A 12,683-nucleotide genomic window follows, 5' to 3' on the forward strand; every position below is an offset into this window, starting at 1 on the left:
GGGGCACGTACAACAAGACTGCTAACTAACCCTTCCTCATTACTCAATACCCAGTCTAAAATAGCCTGCTCTCTCGTTGGGAAAAATGCGCCCTTCATCCGATCTGTGCTCTTGTGCTCTTGTGATTTTATAAACCTACATAAGGTCATCCCTTTAGCTTCTTCGCTCCATGGAAATCAATCCCAGCCTATCCAGCCTCTCCTTCTCACTCAAACCCTCCAATCCTGGTAATCAATGTTGCATCTTTTCCAGTTTACTGACACCATTCCTGTAACAGGGTGGCCAGAACTGTACATATCCCAGCTGGTGCGGTATCCCCGAGGTCTTGTACACTGAGACAGGACGCCGCAGAGTGAACCAGACACAGATGACCTCTTGGGCTGACTGCACCCCCTGGCTTGGATCCATCTCCCAGCTCCAACCCACTCCATGTCTTCCTCCTGCCTATGTCCTCCTCCCCTGTACAAATCCCCTTCCTCCTCTGCATCCTAAACCCTCACCATCCCCTCTTCCCCTCCCCACAATCCTGTGCCCATCTGCCTGCCCCTTCCCTCGACCCCCATAACCATTCCTTGCTCTATCCTCTGCCCCTCCCTGCTGCCCTGCCCCAGACAACCCTCCCCTCCAGCCCCAGACAACCCTCCCCTCCAGCCCCACTCCCTCCCCTCCAGCCCCGCTCCCTCCCCTCCAGCCCCACTCCCTCCCTCCAGCCCCGCTCCCTCCCCTCCAGCCCCGCTCCCTCCCCTCCAGCCCCACTCCCTCCCCTCCAGCCCCACTCCCTCCCGTCCAGCCCCACTCCCTCCCTCCCCTCCAGCCCCACTACCTCCCTCCAGACCCACTCCCTCCCTCCAGCTCCGCTCCCTCCCCTCCAGCCCCACTGGAAATGATTTAAAAAACATTAAAAAAGACAATTACCAGAGTAAAATTTTATTCTTGACAAGAAGTATGAACTGACAGAATTATGAATCTAACCCTATATCACACACACAAACTGTGTGCCCCGCAACATTGATTACTCTGCGAGTCGGGTCGGGTCAGGTAGTCTCAGGTTACTAAAATGGACGGGAAAAATGCCCATGATCCCCTCCATAGCGTACTATACGTCAGCCCATTGTATTCCGCAGGAGTAGCCTATCTTGCTCCGCTATAAGATCATTGGGTCAGTCCACTTACAGTCGAGCCCTCGTCAGTGGTTACAACAACTGTCACGTGACGTCATGTGTTAAGGCGAGTGTCCTGCTGCATCAACAGATCTTACCTTGAGATCACCAGTCTACAGGCAGCTGAGCTCCTCAACACCCTCGCTCAGCAGCAGCAGCAATGACTCAATATGTTAGAGAGTCCCAACGCACATGTATGTCAAACTTATCACACCAAATAAAGTAAATGTTTGACCACGAAGTTTGGACTCGATACAGTGTTTTATTTTGGGAAGTGTAACATGGGCAATACCTACACAGTGAATGGTAGTGTTCTGGGTAATGTTGTAGAGCAGAGGGATCAAGGTGTACAGGTACAGAGTCCGTGAACGTGGCCTCACAGGTAGAAAAGGTGGTCAAGAAGGCTTTGGCACATTGGCCTTCATCGGTCGGGCTTTTGAGTAGGATCCAGAGGTGAGGGGGTTACAGAGAAAGTGAAGGTTTTTGGGGTCAAGGGGGGGGGGGGTTACAGAGACGGGAGAGGGGGTGTAGTGGCAAGGCAAGTTTGACAACTGGTACATGTGTGAATCTAACTGCTAATTTTCGACGCTGGTACAGAAACAGTTGTTATATCGAGTATAGGAGCAGGGAGGTTCTACTGCAGTTGCACAGGGTCTTGGTGAGACCACACCTGGAGTATTGCGTACAGTTTTGGTCTCCAAATCTGAGGAAGGACATTGTTGCCATAGAGGGAGTGCAGAGAAGGTTCACCAGACTGATTCCTGGGATGTCAGGACTGTCTTATGAAGAAAGACTGGATAGACTTGGTTTATACTCTCCAGAATTTAGGAGATTGAGAGGGGATCTTATAGAAACTTACAAAATTCTTAAGGGGTTGGACAGGCTAGATGCAGGAAGATTGTTCCCGATGTTGGGGAAGTCCAGGACAAGGGGTCACAGCTTAAGGATAAGGGGGAAATCCTTTTTTTAAATTTTTTTTTATTTTTTATTTATTTATTAGTAGACATATTATAAAATGCAGTTACATATTATAGTAAAAAAAAAACTTTTCATATACATCAGTCATACATTATTAAAATTTTCCATTATCAATTACTTCTGCTTCTAGTATTTTTATTTTTTATAGAAAGCGAGAAAAAGAGAGGGTAGAAAGTTACAAATAAAAAAGAAAGCAAAAAAAAACAAAAAACAACACAACAGAAAAACAAGGGAGGTGGAATGGGTTACCTGTAATACATCGATGGAGATAGGTTCGTAGGTTATAAAGTATAGTTTTTCATCTGTTCCTGAGTTCAAGTTTCAGCTGGGTCCTCGTGCTGTGCCAATCTATCCCTTCAGATAGTTAATGAATGGAGCCCAAATTTTATGGAAAAGATCTTGTTTGTCCATTAAGACAAGTCTAATTCTTTCTAAGTATAGGGTCTCCGACATTTCCGTAATCCACATTTTAATTGTGGGGGTTGTAGGGCCTTTCCAAAATTTTAATATTCATTTTTTTCCGGTTATTATACTGTAATTGAGGAAGTTTCTTTGGTTTGTTGTGAGTGTTAAGCTTTGTTCTGATATTCCAAGTATTATTAATTTTGTGTCTGGGTCCAGTTTTGTATTAATAACTTCTGAAGTTATTTCAAAAATATCTGTCCAGAAATGTTTAAGTTTTATACAGTTTGCAAACGTATGTGTTAAATTAGCCTCTAAATGTAGACATTTATCACAAATAGGAGAGATTTGTGGGAAGATTCTATTTAGTTTTATTTTAGAGAAGTGTAGTCTATGTAAGACCTTGAATTGTATTAAAGTATGTCTGGCATTTAATGAACATTGATGTATTTGTCCCACATATCTGTCGTGATAGGATGACCTATTTCATTTTCCCATTTGTATCTATATGGTTCGGTCGGTGGTACCTCGTTATTTAGTAGGGTGTTATAAATATAAGCTATTAGTTTTTCAGTATTAGGATGCTTGTTCAGACATTCATCAAGAGGGGGAAATCCTTTAAAACCGAAATGAGAAGAACTGTTTTCACACAGAGAGTGGTGAATCTCTGGAACTCTCTGCCACAGATGGTAGTCGAGGCCAGTTCATTGGCTATATTTAAGAGGGAGTTAGATGTGGCCCTTGTGGCTAAGGGGATCAGAGGGTATGGAGAGAAGGCAGGTACAGGATACTGAGTTGGATGATCAGCCATGATCATATTGAATGGCGGTGCAGGCTGGAAGGGCCGAACGGCCTCTACTCCTGCACCTAATTTCTATGTTTCTACTCACTGCATTCGTGCCCACAGACAGCTGAGGAGGGGAGAAAAGTAGGAAGGAGTTTAGTTAATAACAAGTGATTCAAGGGTCTAAAGCCTCCCGCCCTCCCGCAGTGTGGAGCTCCCTCCTCACCGCATCTCCCTCCCTCCTCACCGCTCGTCCCTCCCTCCCTCCCTCCCTCCCGCAATGCGGCGCTCCCTCCTCACAGCTCCTCCCTCCCTCCTCACCGCTCCTCCCTCCCTCCCTCCCTCCCGCAGTGCGGCGCTCCCTCCTCACTACAAGATGAAAGGGATACGGAAGATTGGGAAATTTATTGTTGCGGGTGATTTCAACCACTCCGACCTTAAAACTGTACTCCCCAGGTTCCATCAGCATGTTTCCTGCCCAACCAGAGGAAACAATATTCTGGACTTAGTTTACACTAATATTACTGAAGCCTACAAAGCCCTCCCCCTCCCACACCTTGGTCAGTCTGACCACCTCTCTCTGTTCCTGCTCCCCAAATACACACCTCTGATCAGACGTGTGAAACCTACCACGAGGACAGTGAAGGTCTGGCCTGAGGGGGCTGTCTCTGTTTTACAGCAGCAGTTTCAGCAGACAGACTGGAGTCTGTTTGCTACCCAGTCCACCTTCAATTCACAAGTGGACATCAACTCATACACCTCAACAGTTATGGACTATATAAAATTCTGCACCGATAATGTCACTGCCCACAAAGACATAAAGACCTTCCCTAACCAGAAGCCGTGGATGAGCAGGGAGGTCAGACTCCTACTGAAGGATCGCGATGCCGCTTTCAGATCTGGCGACGCTGAGGGATACAGCTCATCCAGGGCCAATCTGAAAATGGGAATTAGGAATGCCAAACTCAATCACAAACGGCGGATTGAGGAGCACTTCCATAACAACTCTGACCCCAGGCGCATGTGGCAAGGAATCAAATCCCTTGCCGATTACCAGAAAGTTAACACCCCTCCCCCAGACAACGCCACCCTTCCTGACGAGCTAAACCATTTCTATGCTCGCTTTGACCGAGATAACAAAACCCCAGCCATCAAAGTTGCTCCACCCCCAAATGAACAACCCCTCAGTCTCTCCACCTCTGCTGTACAAGATGCACTGAGCAAGGTGAATGAGCGCAAAGCTGCCGGCCCCGATGGCATCCCTGGCCGGGTGCTTAGGGCATGTGCTGGACAACTATCCCAAGTCTTTACCGACATTTTCAATCACTCACTGGCCCAGGGTGTTGTCCCCACTTGCTTCAAGACATCAACCATCGTGCCAGTGCCCAAACAGTCAGCCACAGGGAGCCTCAACGATTTCCGCCCAGTGGCACTCACCCCTGTCATTGCTAAGTGCTTTGAGCGGCTGATCTTGGCTCACCTCAAAGCCAGCCTCCCCCCCACACTGGACCCCCATCAGTTTGCCTACCGGGCCAACAGGTCTACAGAGGACGCCATATCGGCGGCCCTACACTCTGCCCTGACCCACCTGGACAACAACAACTCCTCCATCAGGTTGCTGTTCATTGATTTCAGCTCCGCTTTCAACACTGTCATCCCCGCCAGCTTGATCACCAAACTCAGCGGGCTTGGCATCTCCACCTCCCTCTGCAAATGGACACTGGATTTCCTCACCAACAGACCACAGTCTGTTAGGGTCAACAACCTCACCTCCACCACTATAACACTGAACACCGGCGTGCCACAGGGCTGTGTGCTCAGCCCTCTCCTCTACTCCCTCTTCACCCACGACTGCATCCCTAAGTACGGATCCAACGCCATCATTAAGTTTGCTGACGACACCACGGTGGTAGGACTGATCAGTGACAACGATGAGTCAGCCTACCGAGAGGAGGTCCAGCACCTGACAACCTGGTGTGCCAATAATAACCTCGTCCTCAACTCCAAGAAGACGAAGGAACTTATTGTCGACTTCAGGAAGGTCAGAGGGGGCAGACATACCCCCATCCACATAAACGGGACTGAGGTGGAGCGCGTCTCCAGCTATAAATTCCTCGGGGTACACATCTCGGAGGATTTGTCCTGGTCCCTCAACTCCTCCAAGCTGATCAAAAAGGCACAGCAGCGCCTTTACTTCCTGAGGAGGCTCAAGAAAGCCCACCTGTCCCCCCAGATCCTGACCAACTTCTACAGGTGTACCATCGAGAGCATCCTGACTGCCTGCTACACGGTATGGTACAGCAGCTGCACTGTTGCGGACAGGAAGGCACTACAACGGGTGGTGAAAACCGCGCAGCTCATCATCGGTGCCCCGCTCCCTGCCATGGATGCCCTCCACCGAAAACGGTGTCTGAAACGAGCTGGGAAGATCATTAAAGACCCCTCCCACCCCAACCATGGACTGTTTGCCCTCCTCCCATCAGGGAGGCGGTACAGGAGCCTCAGGTCTCGTACCAGTAGGATGAGGAACAGCTTCTACAATCATACCGTCGCATTGTTGAACTCGGAGTCCCGCCGATAGATTCCTCCGGTCCCTCCGTCCCCATTGTTTAATTATTCTGTATTTTTGATTATTCTGTATCCTCGTTTTTTTTTAAATTTCTATATGCACTACTACTACGGACTGACGCAAAACTGCATTTTGTTGTACCCATACTCAGTATTTGTGCAATGACATTAAAGTTGAATTGAATTGAATTGAATTGAATTGAATATTTAGCCTCTGACCTGATTTTAATTTAACTTGGAGAAAGGCATGTAACATATCCAGGGGTTCATAATCTGTGGAGATAGAATGTACTAAATTCCAATCTTTAATCCAACTTACTTCATCACCCCGGCTAATATCAGGTAACTCAGCTGAACCGTCCTCTCACCAACTAGAGAACAGTCCTGACCTCACATCTACCCCATTGGGGACCCTCGGACTATCTTTAATCGGACTTTACCTTGCACTAAACGTTATTCCCTTCATCCTGTATCTGTACACTGCGGACCATTGTAATCATATACAGTCTTTCTGCTGACTGGTTAGCACGCAACAAAAACGCTTCTCACTGTACCTCGGTACATGTGACAATAAACTAAACTAACTTAAGTTGAATTAACTGAACTAAACTCAATTAATGAAAATTAAACTAAATTAAATTAATCTAAATTAAACTAAACTAAATTAAACTAAACTGAACTAAATTAATCTAAACTAAACTAAATTATGTAACCTAAGTTAAATTAAATTACGTTAAGTTAAATTAAATTAAAGAAAATTAAACTCATTTCCCTCTCACCTGACTCTCAGTCTCGACCCGAAACATCACCCATTCCCTGTCTCCAGAGATGCTGCCTGACCCGCTGAGTTACTCCAGCACTTTGTGTCGAAACAAAACTAAATATCACAAAGTGATCAAACATGTCGGAACAGGCCCTTCGGCCCACAATGTCTGGGCCGAACATGATGCCAAATTATACTAATCTCCTTTGCCTGCAGGTGATCCATATCCCTCCATTCACTGCATATCGATCTGCCTATCCAAAAGCCTCTTAAACACTACTATCGGAGCTTCATTCACCACCATCATCAGCACGTTCCAGGGACCCACCACCCTCTGTGTAAAACACACTTGCCCTGCAAAAGGGCATGTTTCATCGCTGCATCTCTATATCGCTCTAGGCTGGTTTACACCAAAAGATACACACAGTGCTGGAGTAACTGGAGGAATCGGTTTTCACACCTTACTCTTCCATATCTCTAAGGAAGACAAAAATGCTGGCGAAACTCAGCGGGTGAGGTAACATCTATGAAGAGAAGGAATAGGCGATGTTTTGGGTTGAGATCCTTCTTCAGACGAATGTGGGGGTGGGGGTGGGGGGGCAGGAAAGAGAAAGGAAGAGGTTAAGACAGTGGGCTGGGAAGGGGAGGGGAAGGAGGGCGAATGCTAGGACGTCCTGAAATTGAAGAAGTCAATGTTCATACCGCTGGGATGTAAACTGCCCAAGCGAAATATGAGGTGTTGTTCCTCCAATTTGCGCTGGGCCTCACTCTGACAATGTAGTGCCCAGGACAGAAAGGTCGGATTCGGAATGGGTGGGGGAGTTGAAGTGCTGAGCTACTGGGAGATCAGGTTGGTTATTGGGAACTGAGCGGAGGTGTTGGGCGAAGCGATCGTCATGCCTACGTTTGGTCTCACCGATGTAGGTCAGCTGACACTCAAAGCAGCAGATGCAATAGATGAGGTTGGAGGAGGTGCAGATAAACCTCTGCCACACCTGGAAAGACTGCTTGGGTTCTTGGATGGAGTCGAGGGGGGAGGTACAGCATTCCCTGCGGTTGCAAGGGAAAGTACCAGGGAAGGGGTGGTTTGGGTGGGAAGGGACGAATTGACCAGGGAGTTATGGAGGGAGAGGTTTCTGCAGAAAGCCGAAAAGGGAGTAGATGGGAAGTTGTGGCCAGTAGTGGGTTCCTGTTGGAGGTGGCGAAAATGTTGAGAATTATCTGTTGTATGTGACTGCTGGTAAGGTGCAAGGTGAGGACAAGGGGGATTCTGTCCTTCTTACGAGTGGGGGGGGGGGGGGGGGGGGGGGGGGGGGGTTGGGAGTGAGAGCGGAGCTACCGGATATAGAGGAGTGGTGAGAGTCTTATGTATAATTTAAGAGGGGAACCCCGTTCCCTAAAGAATGAGGACATCTCCGATGCCCTGGTTTGTAACATGGAGTCCTTACAGGAAACTGGGAGGGAAGGTGTGTAGCCCAGAGAGCCATGGGAGTCAGTGGGTTTGTAGTAGATGTCGGTCAGTAGTTTGTTACCTGTGATGGAGATAGTGAGGTCTAGAAACGGTAGGGAGATGTCGGAAATGGTCCAGGTGAACTTAAGTGCCGAATGGAAGTTAGTGGTGAAATGGATGGTCAGTGAGGTCTGCATGGGTGCACGAGGTAGCACCAATGCAGTTGCCAATGCAGCGGAGGTAGAGTTCGAGGATAGGGCTACGGTACTCCTCGAACAAGGATTGTTCCGAATCTGACCTTTCTGTCCTGGGCCTCCTCCGTGGCCAGAGTGAAATGGAGGAGCAGCACCTCATATTTTGCGTGGGTAGTTTACACACCAGCAGTATGAAATTGACTTCTCCAATTTCTGGTCGTCCCTGCTTTCTCCACCCCCTCCCCTTCCCAGCTCTCCCACAGTCCACTGTCTCCGCCTCTTCTTTCTTTTTCCCGCTCCCCCCCACGTCTGTATGAAGAAGTGTCTCGACCCAAAACGTCGCCTATTCCTTCTTCTGCATAGATGCTGCCTCACCCGCTGAGTTTCTCCAGCACTTTTGTCTACATTCGATTTTTCCAGCATCTCCAGTTTTTCTTAAACCTTCCATATCTCCAGACTCCTTCTCCCCTGAATCTCAATCAAAAGAAGGGTCTCGACCCAAGACAACACCCATTGCTTCGCTCCAGAGATGCTGACTATCCCGCGAAGTTACTCCAGCACTTTGTACCTGTCCACGTTCTCCACAGAGATGCTGCCTGACCCGCTGAGTTACTCCAGCACTTTGTACCTGTCCACGTTCTCCACAGAGATGCTGCCTGACCCGCTGAGTTACTCCAGCACTTTGTGTCTAATGAAGGCAGTAAAGGTTTGTGTTTACTTACCAAGTGAAAACATGAAGGGGTAAATCAAATCCATGTCCTTGTGAAAGGTATTAACCATAGCTTCTGTATAGACCAATGGAAGGGAGGGAGGAAGAGAGAGAGAGACAGAGTCAATGCTGATAAAGACGGGTGCGTGGGGTTATCTGAACGCAATCAGCTTCTTCCCCACTAAACCCAACACGCCCACTCTCTCCAGCACACCCTGACTATTCCCAGGGTACAATTATCTGTTTAATAACGCGATGCTCCCCTCCTCACCGCCTCACCCACCCCCTCTCCCCTCCCTCCCTCCACTCTATCTAGCCCCTCCTTCTCTCCCTCCTTCCTTCCCTTTCTCCCTCCCTCCTCCTCTCTCTCCCTCCCTCCCGCAGTGCGGCACTCCCTCTCCATCTCCCCCTCTCAATCTCTCCCTCTCTCTCACCCATTTTGAAGTCCTTGGTATAAGTCCAGCTGAGAGGAACATTCGTCCTCAGAAGCCACGATCAGACAGCGGTTGATCAGGTCCAGGAAGTTGGACCAGAGCAGGCGGTCACAGTTGATACAAGCGCAGCCCCTGTGAGCCAACACGGCTCGAAGGAGAAACACATAGGCCAGACTATTCTGGGACATCTTGACCTCGGCGCTGGATGAAAAACATTCTCGCCTTGTGGGCGACATCGTCCGAGAACCTCCCCGACGCTCAACAAAGGTCTCCAGGATGTCCCGTAACAAAGACCAACCCACGCCCCGACACAAACATTGGAGACACAGAGTGCTGGAGTAACTCAGCGGGACAGGCAGCAACTCTGGAGGACACGGATAGGGAGAGGGATGAGCGAGAGAGGGAGGGAGAGGGAGAGGGAGAGGGAGAGAGAGAGATGGAGAGAGGGAAGGAAGGGAGGGACAGATGAAGAGAGGTAAGGTGAGAGGGGAGGGGAGGCTGATAGGAAGAGGGAGAGTAGAATGGGATGGTCGATAGAGTAGAGGGGAGGAGGGAGGGAGTGAGAGAGCGAGGGATTGAGGGAGGGAGGAGATAGGGAAGGTGGAGGGAGGTGGGTGGAGGAGGGGGTGTCGTGAAGGAGGGGAGCATTGGATTATTAATCAGACACTTGTACCCTGGGAATAGTCAGGGTGTGCTGGAGAGAGTGGACGTGTTTGGGTTTAGTGGGGAAGAAGCTAATTGTGTTCAGATATCCCCACGCTCCCGTCTTTATCAGCATTGACTGTCTCTCTCTCTCCCTCCCTTCCATTAGTCTATACTATTAGACTATGGTTTATAAAATTTCAGAAGCTGATGAATTTGCTTTGCCCCTTCATGTTTTCACTTGGTAAGTAAATACAAGCCTTTGTTGCCTTCAATAGACACAAAGTGCTGGAGTAACTCAGCGGGTCAGGCAGCATCTCTAGAGAACGCGGACAGGTACAAAGTGCTGGAGTAACTCAGCGGGTCAGGCAGCATCTCTGGACTTTGTATATTTAACACCATTTATCCTCTATTTTAAACACCATTTCAAACCGGCTTAAACACAAACCGATTCGGGACATTTGCGGCTTGGAGGTTCCGAATCGGCCGTTTCCTACCGGAGACCTGGGCTTCACGATGTTAAAGTCCGCGGCGCCAGCGATCGGAGCAATTCTTCTGCCGATCCCCGGCTCCGCGATCTGAGCTATAGGGTGATTTCACGAAAGGTCACTGGAGCGTAAATCCCCACTCACGTGACCGAAAATTTTAACTGGGGGACAAGCGTCACTTCCGGTACATGTTAGTGGATGGGAAAACACGCACTTTCACACCCGTTAAAAACATCGAAAACGGCCAGGTTTTGAGCTGCAATTTACGGAGCCAGTCGGGGTGACCGTGAGGAACAGCTACCTAAATTTACAGTCCAAAAAAAAGATAGAAACTAAGGTAAATACAAGAGCGAGCTGAAGGTGTAAACAAGGCGGAAGTGCTAGCGGACTTTTTTCTTGGAGATTTAAAGACCAAAATATCGGGAATTATCGCGTTTGCTCGCTGCATTTCATCAAAAGTGGCATTATTGACTTTTTTATCTTTATTCATTTGTTATATGAAAAGTATTAAAAGTTAGAAACCCGTCAGTAAAATTGCAAAATCGCCCATGGATCTTGGGTGGGTTTTAACATGCAAAATGAAAACGCTTCTGAAGCTCCATTTACCATTTAAATAATCGTAAGCTTGCATCTCAGTAAAATTGATTTCCAAACGCATTGAGAGTTTACGATTATTTAAATGGTAAATGGAGCTTCAGAAGCGTTTTCATTTTGCATGTTAAAACCCACCCAAGAACCATGGGCGATTTTGCAATTTTACTGACGGGTTTCTAACTTTTAATACTTTTCATATAACAAATGAATAAAGATAACAAAGTCAATAATGCCACTTTTGATGAAATGCAGCGAGCAAACGCGATAATTCCCGATATTTTGGATCTTTAAATCTCCAAGAAAAAAGTCCGCTAGCACTTCCGCCTTGTTTACACCTTCAGCTCGCCCTTGTATTTACCTTAGTTTCTATCTTTTCTTTGGACTGTAAATTTAGGTAGCTGTGCCTCACGGTCACCCCGACTGGCTCCGTAAATTGCAGCTCAAAACCTGGCCGTTTTCGATGTTTTTAACGGGTGTGAAAGTGCGTGTTTTCCCATCCACTAACATGTACCGGAAGTGACGCTTGTTCCCCAGTTAAACATTTCGGTCACGTGAGTGGGGATTTACGCTCCAGTGACCTTTCGTGAAATCACCCTATAGGAAGAGATCGGGCAGGCTAATAATTGTTTTCTTACCTTTCGTCCTTAGTGGGCAAGGTGAAGAAAGATTGCTATAAAATGCTCGGGTCGCTTACATTGGCGTTTCGTGCACTTTATAGCAGATCAGCTCACTACACTTGTAGATGTGGACGTCATGACAGAAACCCATTAAAAAAACCCTCATATATTTGATTCCCAAAATGGCGCGAATAAGCTTACCCTAGTGGTTGGCGCTGGGCACTTTCTCCCTCGCGTTGAATTGTGGGAAATCTGGCCGCCATTGCTGTCCGGTTGCCTCTAAATGGAATTTCAACTGGAGGTGGTGGAGGACTAAACAATAACAGTCTATTGCATCTTATATGTTTATTTATTGTGTATATATCTGTGGTCTATGGTATATAAACACACTGAAATGTTATCTCATGTTCTGTATTATGTTTCCATATTCTTTTGTGCTGCAGCAAACAAGAATTTCATTATCTTATCTGGGACACATGACAATAAAACTCTGTAGACTTGAACTTAAGCAAAAAAGGTTTCTTGGGGAAAGAAGAGGTTTTTAGTTGCGTCTGGTTGGGTAACTATGGTAGGGTGAAGACTATTCCGTGCTTTAAATACTGTTTTTAAAATGTTGAAAATCTCTCCTGTCAATCACGCCATGAAGGCCACACCTTTTAAGTGGGAGAAGGGAGGGATTATAAACCCAGAAGTGTGGGTGTGGCCCAGTCTCTGCATGATGGGGGAGGGAGAGATCACGACTCTGTCTGAGCTGTGAATCAACTGAACACATGAATGTCTACTGAACTGATTGTGGTGTTTTGCTTGATTTTATAGTGGTTTTATGGTGGTTGCATCCTGCATTGAAATGGCATGAAACTGCATTTGAATGTGGTGGCCTTGCAGACTGCATGAAATGGT

At 47.6% G+C, this 12,683-nt stretch overlaps 1 long non-coding RNA gene across 2 annotated transcripts; it reads right to left on the minus strand.

Moving 5' to 3' along the window:
- Window positions 1-3,424: 3,424 nt before the first annotated feature.
- On the minus strand, window positions 3,425-11,814 carry LOC116969489. Of its 2 annotated transcripts, none has more exons than XR_004410784.1 (3): window positions 9,022-9,056; window positions 6,112-6,165; window positions 3,425-3,451 (listed from the first exon to the last, which is right to left on the minus strand). It is a non-coding gene; the product is annotated as an uncharacterized LOC116969489 (long non-coding RNA). The 2 variants fall into 2 exon arrangements; XR_004410783.1 differs by lacking the exon at window positions 9,022-9,056 and adding an exon at window positions 11,802-11,814 and having other exon boundaries at window positions 3,441-3,451.
- Window positions 11,815-12,683: the final 869 nt, after the last annotated feature.

This window comes from Amblyraja radiata, unplaced genomic scaffold (assembly GCF_010909765.2).
Source record: "Amblyraja radiata isolate CabotCenter1 unplaced genomic scaffold, sAmbRad1.1.pri S62, whole genome shotgun sequence".
Classification (NCBI taxonomy): domain Eukaryota; kingdom Metazoa; phylum Chordata; class Chondrichthyes; order Rajiformes; family Rajidae; genus Amblyraja; species Amblyraja radiata.